This window comes from Lepus europaeus, chromosome 14 (genome assembly GCF_033115175.1).
Source record: "Lepus europaeus isolate LE1 chromosome 14, mLepTim1.pri, whole genome shotgun sequence".
NCBI lineage: Eukaryota > Metazoa > Chordata > Mammalia > Lagomorpha > Leporidae > Lepus > Lepus europaeus.
Window position 1 is genome coordinate 10,355,032 of NC_084840.1, and position 14,173 is coordinate 10,369,204.

Genomic DNA, 14,173 nt, shown 5'->3' on the forward strand with positions numbered 1-14,173 from the left:
CTTTTCTAGGCTTATTTTGAGTTCATGGACTCTTGAATGGACAGGATTCCTGCAATGGGGTTGAATTGGTAATTCAGCACATACTAAATATTCTTAATATACGGGCAAAGCCTGTGGAGCTGTGTGCCAGGCCCTGTGCCTCCTTGTAGCAAACGCAAGAGGGAGGCCCTGTGTGGCTTTCCCGCTATTGGTTAGGCCCTAGAAGTTGAGATCAGCTGGGTTTTCTAACAAGGCAGTCTATCTTCAGAGCTCGCCCTCCTTGGTTCACATTGTACTAATCCTGCTTACTTTGCTTTCTAGCTATGGAAAGGAAATTAATTACACATTTTATTTTAGCTTTCCTGTTTGGAAGCTAGAGTGTAGGTAAAAAACTGAAAACCTTGCTGGTTTCAACTATGACACACAAAGAGCTTGGAGAAAGTCATCATTCCTGTCCTTGCCATAGGATAAAGTTGGATGAACTGAAAAAAATCAACCAATTTTCTTAGACTCATTAGAGCAATGTGTTTGCAAAACAAAGGGCCGCCATGAAATTGGCAGAGATGGTGGGTGCAGGGGCACAGCTGAAATCTGCTTAAAAGAGAGGAGATGCTGGAGCAAGATGGCAAGAGTATTGAGTTTGAAAATTACCGGAGACAGAGTGTGGACTCCCCTGGAAACAGAAAATGCTGGGGTCACAGACTTAGAGGAGCGCCTGCTGCATCCAGCGCTTTGCCTTCAGGAACCCAGACTGGGTTCTCAGAGTGGAAGATGCCCTCGTGACTCGAGCAGAGGGAGCCAGAGGAGGGATCCTTAGGAAATACACAAGGAGACTGCTCCTCAAAGGAGGCTGAAGGTGATGGGTCCCCAGGGGTGTCCCTTGCAGCCTTCCAGTTCCACTGAAAGGGGGAGAGAGTGCCAAAGTCACCAGGAGTCAGGGATTCAAGGAAATAGATTGTGGGTGCTGCAGCCAGAAAAAAAGACCAGAGGTCTGTGGAAGCGGGGATCAGCTCCGTTCTGCAGTGAAATGCGCAGCGCAGAGACACATGCCCATTACATTCTGACTGACTTAATCAGGAGACTCCAGGCGTCTCCTTTTCCCTCTGCCTTAGCATCCTCTCAGAGGCTCTGTTGTAATCAGGGTGGATCTCAGCTGAAAGAGCTACAAAACACAGCCCCTTGAGGATAAGTACACAGCGAAGCCTGAAGTCAAGAGAATACAGAAACAAAGACACCCCAGCGTGTGCAGCTACAGCAGACAAATCCCAGCCCAACTCTTACATAAATCCTCGCACTCAAGGTCTGTTTATCTCGCTTCCTATTACCTGATACAACTTGTACTGCTTTCAACAAAAATCTACGCAGGAAAACAGGCATCAGAACCATACTTAGATATGACAGAGTTGTGGGAGTCATTAGAGAATTTAGAATAACTGTGTGTTAGTCCTTGGTTTATTGTTATGACAAAATACCTGAGCCAGGGCACTTTATAAGGAAAAGTTTAGCTCTTGGTTTTGGAAGCTTGAAGCCCATGACCCAGTGACCCCAGTGTTTGGCCTCTGCTCATGACCCCCTTGGCTGCATCATATCACAGAAGTGAAATCATATGATGTGGCAGGAGGCAGGCTTGGTTTTCATATTAACCCACTCTCCCAGAAACTAACCAGGGTCCCACAAAAGCTGCGTTAAACCCCTCTGTGAAAAGTGCCTCCAGGGACCAATTACCTTGCACTAAATGCCACCTCTTTAAAGTGCTACAGCCTTCCTGCGTTGCTACACCAGGGACCAAGCTTCCGGGACATGCACCTCTGGGAGATGCAATCAAATCATTTCCAAACTGCAGTACTAGGTTTAAGATCTTAGAACCCTAATGAAAAAAGCGGTCAAAACATGCAAAATACATGAGTTATGTAAGCAAAGTTGCTGAAGTTCAAAAAAATATACAAAGGAACTACTTGAAATAAAAAAGGGGTAAGCATTCTGCCTGGACGTTAACATGCCTGAGCTTACCCCATAAATTCCAGCTTCTTGCTAATGCAGACGCTGGGAGGCAGCGATGATGGCTCTAGTGATGGGGTCCCTGTGACCCACATGAGAGGCCTGGATTGAGTTCCAGGCCCCCGCTTTGGTCTGGCCTTGACCCAATCATTATAGGCATTTTTGGAGTGAGCCAGTGGGTGGAAGTAGACTATTTCTCTCTGTCTCTTGAGTAAAAAAATAAATAAATAAAAGAAGAAATTAGTTTGATGTCCTTTTTAGTAGACTTGACACAGCTAAGGAAGTGGTCAATGAGTTTGAAGATAGGTCAGGGAAAACTTTCAAAATGAAATGAAGAGAGAAAAATGGAAAAGGACCAACAGAAGAATATCAAAGAATGGTGGGAAAATATCAAAAGGTATAGAATATGTAAGTCATATATTAGAAAGTGAAGAAATAATGGAGCTAGAAGCATTATTTGAAATAATGACATGTGAGCATTTTCCAACATTAATAGCAGATAGCAAATCATATCTAAGTAACTCAGTGATATTGAACAGGAAAAATAGCAAAAATATACAGAGGCATACAGTATTCAAAGTACAGAAAACAAAGGGGAGCAAATTTGAAAAAGCCACAGGAGAATGGAGTAAACACTTTTTTTCAAAGATTTATTTATTTATTTGAAAGTCAGAGTTACACAGAGAGAGAAGGAGAGGCAGAGGCAGAGAGAGAGGGGGAGAGGGGTCTTCCATCCACTGGTTCACTCTCCAATTGGCTACAACTGCCGGACCTGTGCTGATCTGAAGCCAGGAGCCAGGAGCTTCTTCCAAGTCTCCCAGATGGGTCCTTGGGCCATCTTCTACTGCTTTCCTGGCCACAGCAGAGAGCTAGATCAGAAGTGGAGCAGCCGGGACTTGAACAGGCGCACGTATGGGATGCCCGCACTGCAGGCGGTGGCTTTACCTGCTGTGCCACAGCGACGGCCCCAACACTTTTTGTCTAACTTGAATCCTCTTTAAAGAGATACAAGGAAAAGTTGATAGAACAGGGAGAACACAGACGTTCACTACTACAGTGGGTTGCAACACTCTTCGCTGTCACTGACCCATCATGGAGCAGAGCATTAGTAAAGACAGAGGTGGGCCAGAGCCGCACTCTCCGTCACACTGGTCCGACCCACATTTTTTTGTTTCAGGATTTTTTAAAAAAATAATTTTTAATTAGTTTTTAATGGATTCAATGTGATTTGTAGACACAATTCTAAGACCGTAATGATATTCCCTTCCTCCATCGCCCCTCTCATTCCCACCCTCTTTCCTTTTCCTTTTTTTCTTCTTTTAAAGTTTTTGAGATAACATATTTTGAATTTACATTGAGAGTAAAAAGGCTTACTATTCACCAAATACGAATTTTAACAAGTAGGAAGCAGAAAGACCCTAGTTTGGTGGGAATATACACAACAGCTATAAACAATAATTGAATGTAAAAATACACATTTCACCATGTACAGTAAATTTTAAAGTAGTCACAGATCATTAAAACTTTGCAGTATAGCATTCTTAATCATTGGTTTGATCAAGTTTTTTAAAACTTTATTTTCAGAATACTGATACACACAGACTTTTTCTCCCTCCTCTTTTTTGTTTTTTGTGTTTTTTTAAATTTTAACTTCCACATATAAGAAAGAACATGCAATATTGGTCTATCTATGTCCATCTTATTTCACTCAACATAATGTCTTCCAATTGGGCCCATTTTGCTGCAAATGGTAGAATTTCAATCTTTTTTTTTTAGATGAACTATATTCCATTGTGTATATGTAGCACATTTTCTTTATCCATTCCTATGATGATGGCTACCCTGACTGATTCTAAATTTTAGCTATTGTGAACAGTGCTTCTATAAACATGGTGGTGCAGGTATCTCTTGGATACACTGTGCTCGAATCTTTTTGGTATATACCCAGTAGTGGGGTTGTTGGATCATATGGTGAGTCTATTTCTAATTCTTTAAGAAATTGCACACTGTTTTCCACAGTGGCTGCACTAATTTACATTCCTACCAGCAGTGTGAAAGTGTTCCTTTTCATCCATATCTTTGTCAGCATTTGTTACACTTTGTTTTGGACTTTAGCCATTCCGACAGGGGTGAGGTATCTCATTGTGGTTTTGATTTGCATTTCCATGATGACTAGTGATGTTGAGCATTTTTCCATATGTGTGTTGGTCATTATATTTTTTCTTTTGATAAGTGTCTGTTAAAGTCCTTTGCCCATTTCTCAACTGGATTGGAAATATTTTTGTTGTTGACTTTTTTTTAAGTTGCTGATACATTCTGGATATTAATCCTTTGTCAGATAGATGGCTTGCAAATATTTTTCCGCATTCTGTTGGATGTCTCTTCACTCTAGTGAACATTGCCTTTGCCTTTCAAAAGCTTCAGAGTTTGATATAATTCCATTTGTTTAGTTTTGCTTTGACCCACGTTTGTTTCTGTTCCATCCAACAGTAGCAGAATATACTTTGTTCTCAAACTCTTTTGGAAGTATCTTTCTTTACCAAGATAGAGCCTGAGCTGGCAATGAACCCTACCTTTGGGACAGACGTTTGGTGAAGATGCTGTTTGGGGCATCCACATGCCACATTGGAGTACCTTGTTGGGGTCCGGGTTTCGCTACTTCTGTTTTCTGGTTAATGCACACCCTGGGAGGCAGCAGGTGATGGTTCAAATATTTGTTGTCCTACCACTCATCTAGGAGCCTTGATTTTAGTTCTGTATTCCTACATTTGGCCTGGCCCAGAACTGGCTGTTGTGGAAATTTAAGAGTAGATCAGAAAATAGAATTCTGTTTCTATTTCACTGCCTTTCAAATAAAATGAAAATAAATTTTAAAAATTAAATAAACCTTCTGCAATGCATTTAAAAGAGGAAAAATTATGTAGAGCTGTTTTTAGTTTAACTACCACTGAATAACAGAAGGATAGCTGGAATGCCCTTAAATATTTATAAATTAAAAGTAGTTCTGGGGGCCGATGCTGTAGCATAGCAGGTAAAGCCACTTCCTGCAGCACCAGCATCCCATATGGGCACTGGTTTGAATCCCAGCTGCTCTACTTCCAATCCATCTCTCTGCTATGGCCTGGGAAAGCAGTAGAAGACAGCCCAAGTGCTTGGGCCCCTGCACCCACGTGGGAGAACTGAAAGAAGTTCCTGGCTCCTGGCTTCAGTTTGGCACAGCTCCTGCCATTGCAGCCATCTGGGGAGTGAACCAGTGGATGGAAGACCTCTCTCTCTCTCTGCCTCAGCCTCTCTGCAACTCTGCCTTTCAAATAAAATAAATATTATTTTTAAAAGTAGTTCTAACTAAGTCATAAAGGTTTAAAAATACTTTGGACTAAACGAAAATAAAATTCTGTGAGATGCAGTGAAAGCACTGTCCAGAAGGAAATGTATAGCATTAAGTGGATATTTGAAGGTAAGAGAAATGTGAAGTCAGTAATGTCAGCTCTCACCTCGGGAATTAGAAAAAGAAGCAAAGTTGAGATGTACAAGAAATCAATGATATTGAGAATGGGACAGAGAAAACCAATGGAATTAAAAGCTAGTTTCATGAAAAGTTCAATAAAATCCATAAACCTCTAGCCAGGCTAACCAAATAAAAAAAAGATACAACTATCAATATCAGAAATAAGAGATAGCATGATTGACTGATTCCATGGGCATTAGAAAGATAATAAAAAAATACTGTGAACACTTCTGTGCCCACAAAATAGACAACCTCTGTTAGATGGATCACTCCTATGGAAGACATAATTCTACAAATTTCAGACCAGAAGAAATAGACCATGAAAATAGGCCTGTATTGATGAAAAAATTTGGATCATTAACTCATAAGCTTCCAAAGTAGAATGCATCAGTGTCAGGTGGGTTCACACATGAGCTCTGCTAAGTATTTATGAAAGAATGCCAATGTCCTATGATTTCTTTCAGAAACTAGAAGCGGATAAATAGTCGTTGACTCATCCTCTGAGGCCAGCATTGCCTTCCTGCTCAAATCAGATAGAGGCGTTCCATGATAACTCAGAGGACCCAGCATAACCATTGCTGGTGAGGATGGTGAACAACAAAAACTCATTCATTGATCTGGAAATGCCAAATGGTAAAGCTATTTTGAAAGACAATTTGGTATTTTTTTACAGAAACAAATCAAGGTTTTATGTGATCAAAGAGTAGTGCCCCTGTGTATGAGAAGGCTTTAAGAAGGTGATGGAAATGGAATTCAAATACATTTTAAACTTTTCAAATAAATAAATTATAAAAAGGAGTCTTATTTGGGTTCTAAATAAATTGAAATCCACACACAGCTTTTTTTAAAAAAGATTATTTATTTGAAAGTCAGAGTTACACACAGAGAGAACTAAAGGCAGAGAGAGAGAGAGAGAGAGAGAGAGAGAGAGAGAAAGAAAGAGAGGTCTTCATCTGCTGCTGGTTCACTCCCCAATTGGCTGCAATGGCTGGAGCTGCTCCGATCTGAAGCCAGGAGCCAGGAGCTTCTTCCAGGTCTTCCCACATGAGTGCAGGGGCCCAAAGACTTGCGCCATCTTCTACTGCTGTCCCAGGCTGTAGCAGAGAACTGGATTGGATGGGGAACAGCCTGGATGTGAACAGGTGCCTATATGGGATGCCAGCACTGTAGGTGGTAGCTTTAGCCCTTGTGCCACAGTGCCCCACATATAGCTTTTCCATAGCACGTTTTCCATAAACTTTTTGAAAACCCCTTGTGTTTTTCCAGTTGATCTGAAAATATATGTCCATGCAAAAACTTAGATACCAATGTGTATAGGAGCTTTATTCATAATGGCCAAACTGTGAATGGATAGATATACTGTGATCCATCCATACATCAGAATACCACTTAGCAATGAAAAGCAATGTGCTCTCAAACCCTCCCAAGACATGGATGCATTTTGAGCACATAGGCCCAAGTGAAGTTGAGCACATTACTTTACTCCATTTATATGACATCCTCCCTCCCCCAAAGTGACAGAGGTGATAAACAGACCAGTGGTTGCCACCTGTTTGGGAGGGGTTAGAAGAGAACTGAATGGGTTAAACAGTGTGGATTTATTTTTAGGACAGTGAAACTATTCTGTATGATACTACAATGCTGAATATATTTATTCTAATGAATACTTCATAGGTTTTGATGAATAATTTAAAAAGTAATGTACACAGATTTAAAAATAACAAGCTGCGAGATTCCTGGATAGAATGCTGAAGATGACAAAGCAATACGATGTGTCACAAATGCATGGAACAATCCAACTGGATCCACAGGGTCAGGGAGTGGGGGAGAAAGGTGCTGGCCTGACTCATTTTAGTCCATAAGCCAAAGACAACAGAAATCGCACTTAAGAATGGCACTTGGCACTCAAGTCTATGGACTTGTTGCCAGTGAGCTGTTCTGCTACTATGCATATTTATAGGATGTGAATATGGACTGAAGGTACAGGAGGTCATAGGACCTTCGTTCCTCACAGTTGTCCTGGGAGGCTACAAAAGAAAGGAGGGTGGAATGATTGACGTGGTCATGGCTAGAGTTGGAGGCAGTGGTACGCACTTGTGGTTGCCCTGATGTGTAGACAGAAAGTTACACACATACTTACAGACTCATGGTTTCATATGGAGTAGTATATAGACTCACATTTCTTTTTTCTTTTTAAGCTAAAAGGGCCTAGAAACAATAACATCCCAGTAACAGCCAGTCTTCATGGTGTTCCGATCTTGGTCACTGATAATACGTTTCTTTATTAAAAGAAAACAGAGGGCTCTGTACAAATGTCCAGTTTTAAGGTGTGACGAGAAATGCACAGGATGAAACTGGACCATTTTTCAGCACTAGAAAGAGAGTCTTCAAATCCTACATCCATGGGGACTATGTTAGTGGGATCAAGCGAACAACTGAATGTGCTGCCAATGGTCAGAGATGGAGCAATTTGTGCAATACAATCATATCAGTTATATCTCAAAGCATAAAATAAATATCCATGAATCCATTTGAATGCCTAAGGAAAAGACAGTACAGAAGAATTCCAAATAATTGGTGAAGATATTTCACTCTCAAGGAGGTGAGACATAAATTCCCCTTCCTTAACCGGGCTGCACTTAATCAAGGCACGGTGTAGAAAGGGGGAGAAAAGAATACTGCTACAGGGGAGAAATCTGATAGCTGCTGCCTTGTGCCAGCACTCGACATTAACCTCAGTAATGGTGAGTCACTGGACGGTGTTTACCCTTCATATGAGGTGGTGGAATGGTCTCGCTCTCCAAAACCTTTAACTTCAGTCTAATCATGAGATAAATGTCAGACAAATCTTAATACAGGAATATTCTGCAGGGTAGCTGACCATTGCTGTTCTACACTCTCAAATTTACTGAAAATGGGGCAAGTCTAAGACACTGCTATAGAGACCAGGAGCTTAAGGAAACATGTTTTAAATGCTATGTGGAATCGTGGATAGGGTCTTGGGACAGAAAAAGAAAATTTGGGTAAAAGTAACAGAATCTGAAGAAAGGATGGGTTTTCATAATGATGCATTTTTATTAAGGCCTTAATTTTGACAGATGTGCCACACTTACACAGGCTGTTAATGAGAGTAGAAATGAGGCGGGTTGTATACAGTGCATGTGTACTATCTTAATAACTTCCATTTGAAATCTAAATTATTCCAAAATAAAAAGCTCACTAAAAAAGTGTAAAAAAAAACCTGCAAATTTTTTGCCTTTGCTTGTGAAAATATCAGCTTTATTCATATCAAGAGGGAGAGAGGAAGGGAATATCACTATGTTCTTAGAGTTGTATCTACAACTCACATTGAATCTGTTAAACACTAATTAAAAATTAAAATAAAAAAAATTTAAATAATCGCCATAATTATCACAATTATGGAGTTAATCTACTATCCATAAGTGAGTTAAAGAAAAGGTGCAACTGTGTCATAGCATCCTGTTTTCTTGCTAAGCTGTGAGGAGAGAGCATTTAAATTTATTATGAACAGTGTCACAATTAAGCCCTATTGTAGCTAATCTCTTTAAGGGTAATAGAGCTAATAGATGCATATAATAGTCTATTGTCTAGTTGTCACCATGTTAATAGTGTGGGAGCTGTAGTGCTTCACAGGGACACTTGTGAAGAGATTAACAATTTCAGGAAATGCCTTCAAATCCCTTTTCAACCAGATTCCCTGTTCCGATAGATAGAGCTTCCCAACCGTGAAGGGTAGAGTGAAGACGTCCCTTCTTTCAAGCACAGTGGGATCCCTTCCACTTGTTGGATGACTTCAAATATTTCCTCTCTTGCTTCCTCTTTTTCTGCTCATTCTGATATTCCTACTAATGCACACCATACCTTCTATAATTGTCCTGAGGTTCTTGGATATTCTGTCCTTGGATATACTGTGTGTGTATGTGTGTGTTTCTGATTGTTACTGTGGTTCTTTTGTAATTGTCCTGCGTTCTTGGATATTCTGCCCTTGGATATACTGTATGTATATGTTTTCTTTTTCTGTTTGTGTTTCAGTTTTGGAAGATCCTATTGATGTATCTCTCAGGTCACTGATTCTTTCTTGGTACTGTCCCGTCTGCTAAGAAGCCCATCGGAGGCATTCTGTTAGTGTTTTTTGAGGTCTAGTAGTGCCTATGGATTCCTCCTTAGACTTTCCAGATCTCAGCTTTCACTCCTCATCTATTCTTGCCTGGTGTTCATCTTTTCCATTGGAGGCTTTAAAACAGTTAGCAGTGATTTTAAATTCCTTGTTGGTAATTCCAAAGCATCTGTTCTAACTGAGTCCAGTTCTGAAACTTATTTTATCTTTTCAGACTGATTGTTTTGCCTTCTAATTCTGTTGAAAGTTGGATGTGAAGTACTGAGTCAAAATGTCCCATCCCATATAAGTAGGTCTCTAGTGTGAGTTTTTGTGTCCTGGCTTCCTGTACACTTCTGTTAGGCTGTGTGGACTGTTTGTTATTGCCGGAGTATGGTGTGGTGCCAGAGACGAATATTTCCTGTCATCTGTCTTAGCCAATTCTTTTTTTTTTTCTGCTCTTACAAAATATTTGATACTGGTAAATTATAAAGAAGTTTATTCAGCTCACAGTTATGGAGCTGGGAAGTCTAGAAGCATGGTGCTGGTATCTCCCGGGTATCTGGTGATGCCTTCCGGCTGTATCGTCACGTGGTGGAGACCAGCATATGTGTGCAAGCTCAGCCCCCTCTTCCTCTTATTATAAAGCCATTGATGGAGAGAAGTGGTCATCAATGAAGGATGTACTTTTCTCTGAAGGGAGGAGAGAACTTCACTTTGCTTATGGCCGTGTCTAACTATGGAAGGAGACTGTGGATTCAAAAGGCTTCCATAGCCTTGGCAGCTCATGTCAGGAGCCTCGGGTGATCACTGATATCACACATAAGAGTGTTAATTGTTAAATTAACAACAGGAGTCACTGTGCACTAACTTCCCATGCAAGACCTCTGTCCTCAAAGAGTGGGATTATGAGAGCTAATAGGAAAACTTGTTCGCAGAGATTTACTTCGTTTTAATGTATTAAGTGGAGGATATTTTTTATGTCTCATAAGCCATAGTTACATCTAAATGCTTGCAAAGAATGTAACATTCTTGGGTTCTTTAAAGTTTCTCAAAAAATATAAATTAAACCTCAGAAAGATTTACTTTTATTGAATTAAAAATATGCTTTTTCTCCTTATTGTAAAAATAATCTTTTTGGTGTTCTATAGCACAGTAAGGTAACAATGGTTACCAATAACATGCTGTATTTTTCTAAATAGCTAGAAGAAAGGCTTTTGAATGTTCACACTACAAAGAAATCTTGAATATATGAAGCAATGGATGCTAATTATCCTAATTTGATCATTAAAATGTATGCATGTATTGAAATATTGTATTATAGCCCATAAATATGTACAATTTCTATTTGTCAACATATACAAATAATCTAATAAGGAACAATAAAGCCCTTGATGTCATCTTGGGGGCCCTCATGATACCATCTTATCCTAAGCACCTTCCAAAAATCTCACCTCCAAAGGCCAGTAACATGGATTTTCTTTCTTTCGTTTTATTACCACCATTTCTTTGCTTCTACTAAAAACAATACCAGCAGAACATGGTAAAGGGGAAACTCAGAGGAGGTGTGAGACTTTCAACTACTTAAGGGACTTTGTGTGCTCAGAAGACAACCTCAGTGGCGGGCCACGCCCCCTCCTTACCCTGAACATCCACTGCTGGGATCCTCCTGACCCACAGCACTTCAGGAGCCATGATGGGTCTGACGAGTGGGTTTCAGACAGGTCTAGACAAAGGAGATAGTGTAAAACTGGTTCACAGTCTTTGTTGTGAACCCAGGCCTGATCTGCAGTTACAGGCCTTAAGCACTCCGAGGCCTCCCTTCTCACTGAGATGGCCCTGAGCCACCCGCCATTTGTTGGTCTGGAAATGATAGAGCCGGCCACGCCCAAGCACTTTGGGGTGCTTTGGCCCTCTGTTGAAGAAGACAAGTTGCTGGGCTTTGGGCACTGAGCCCAGGACTCTGAATCTCTGGGTAAATATTATCCAAAGATCATTTAAATGACTGACAAGCCAACTTCTTCCTCAACTAGCATGTTCACTGATATTTCTATAAACTTTGGTCTTCAAATCCGGTCTTAAATAAAAGTGTTGTTCTTTGTATTCATCCAACCAGACATGTGCCAGCCTCAAAGAATTCTGTGTCATTGTGTCTCCGCCTTCAGGAGGTCTGGATGGTCGCCTTTTCCAGACAAGGTTCTACCCTACAGCAAGGGCTGATGGAGAGTTTACCTCCACACTCCCAGACCTGCAATGGCGTTTCCAAATTTCCTCCTCCCCAGATATCCATGCACTGTCCTACTGTCCTAGTTCATTGAAATATTATCTGTTTATGGCAAATAATCCTCCAGCCATCACTTGGAAAGCACCATTGCTCGGTGCCGGGGAAGCGGAACGGGATCCCATTGGAAGTGCAGCCCCCAGCTGAAGCCTCCACGAACCACAGGGAATGAGCTGTGGGCTCGCATGCCAGCACCAAGGACGTCAGTCATGGCAGGGGTTGCAGTCACAGCACATTCACTTCACAGTAGCTGTCCAGGAACACGAGGACTTCTCCTGTAGCGTGGGTGACTCTGATCATTCGTCCTTAGATCAACCCCACACGCCTTGTGTTTCTTATTGCTTTAATTTTCCCAGAAAGATATTTTTGGACATGTTTATCTAGCTCTCCTTTCAAACCATCAAGGTCGCTGTCATCCTGGACAAGATGCTCTCATGGGAGCAGGTGCGCTGGCGTGTGGGCGAGGACACTGTGCAGGGCCCTCAGAAAATGCCTCATTGTAAAAACCAGTAAGGACACTAGCAACTGGCAGGTCTGCAGGTATGGCTGCTCTTCACACGCTGCCTTCCTGGAATCTGACCCATCTCTATGGTAGCCCAGGCAGTTACTGGTAAGCAAATTACAGGCATGGTTCTGACAGCCCAAGTCTCAACTCCTGACGGTGGTGCTCATTAAAAATCCTACCCAGTGCAGAAGAGAATTTCAAGGGGCTTTTTTCTGGATCTTCATTGTGATTATCTATCACGTTATCAATTTTGTCTGCTTTGAACTGTGGATCTAATACTTGGACCTCGGGTGAAGCAGGGATAAAAATGCTTTTGGATAAGGGTCCATGGGGCCCAGACCCCTCGATGGGTACATTTTTAAGGGGTTGTTTCACTTCACTGAAATTGAAATAATCAAAAGGTAAAGCTGTCCAAGTTGTAGATGTAAAAAGGCACCCATAACAGAAACACTGGCCTGTGACACTTCCTGTCATAAACCTGTCATAATTGAAGAGCTGGCGTCAATTTCCACGACCCTGGAAGCCCGGAATGGCAGCCTTCCGGGGCCCAGGCTGTAGCATGGTCCCTCTAGCCACAATCCCGCGTGAGCTGTGGTGAGCGGAGCTGCCCAGGGGGAAAGGCTGCCACAGCGGTGGGCATCACACAAGCACTGGGCGCAAACCCAGGGCCTGCCCTCCGTGGAGTTTCACATCAAGTTCAAGTACACGAATTCCTGAGGCTTGCACTCTAACCATAGCAGTGTCCTTTTGTTTGTCTTCCATGTGGTCTTTTATTTTTTGGAAACCACTTATATAAGATCTGACGCTTGTTTTTCGAAGATTTATTTACTTATTTGAAAGGTAGAGTTAGAAGTTGGGGGGAGAGGAAGAGGGAAAAGAAGAGAGGATGGAGGGAGAGAGGGAGAGGGAGAGAGGGAGAGTGAGAGGGACAGGGGGAGGGGAAGGGGAAGGGGAAAGGGGAGGGGGAGGGGGGGAGGGGGAGGGGTCTTCTATCCACTGGTTCATTCCCAAAGGAGACTGAGCCAGGCTGAACCCAGGAGCCTGGAACTCTATCCAAGTCTTCTACATGGGTGGCAGGGGCCAACATATTTTGGGCCATCGTTTACTGACCTTCCAGGTAGAGACCTGGATTGAGGGTGGAGCAGCTGGGACTTGAACCTTGATGCCGGTATCACAGGTGGTGGATTAACCTGACATACCACAACGTCAGCCCCTGAGGCTAATTATTGTAGCTGAAAATTTTGGTTATTAGACAGGAGACTTGTTGATGTGGTGATAAAGTAAGGTGCTTTTTATATGATGATATTTCATCTAAAATGAGGTCTTTCCGTGAACTGGAGTTGGCTATTTCGCTTTGTCCATATCGGAGGTTGTGAGGGACTTGCTGGGGGCATCTTCCTTCTCCTATGTGGAGAGACAGCATGAACTGGGGTGGGGCCTCTCTCCCTCTCCAGCATGGTGAGACTCTGGTTGAAGAGTTCCCCTAGAGAGTGAGTCTTACTGAGCAGAGGGGAGCTCTGGGTGACTTTGCACCACGCCTTGCTGGAGGCAGAGAGAAGTTTTTCTCTAATTTTCAGAGTCTGAATGAGCTCGGTGAACCTGGGAGCCATCCTCACAGGGCCTTCTTGGAGCGTTTAACTCTCGAGGGAGCCCGCTCTGAGGCTTCAACAGCCTGCGAAGGGCAGATCAAAGTGTTCTGTTGGCCCCAGAGAGGTCTTGGGCAAGTGGACTTGAGTTTCCAAGAAGCTGTGGTGCTCTGAATCTGCCTGTCGTCCCAGTTTCCAG

The 14,173-nt window shown here is 42.2% G+C and overlaps 1 pseudogene; it reads right to left on the bottom strand.

Moving 5' to 3' along the window:
• Nucleotides 1-682: 682 nt before the first annotated feature.
• Nucleotides 683-12,862, bottom strand: LOC133773873 (polypeptide N-acetylgalactosaminyltransferase 11-like; annotated as a pseudogene).
• Between the last annotated feature and the right edge of the window lie 1,311 nt (nt 12,863-14,173).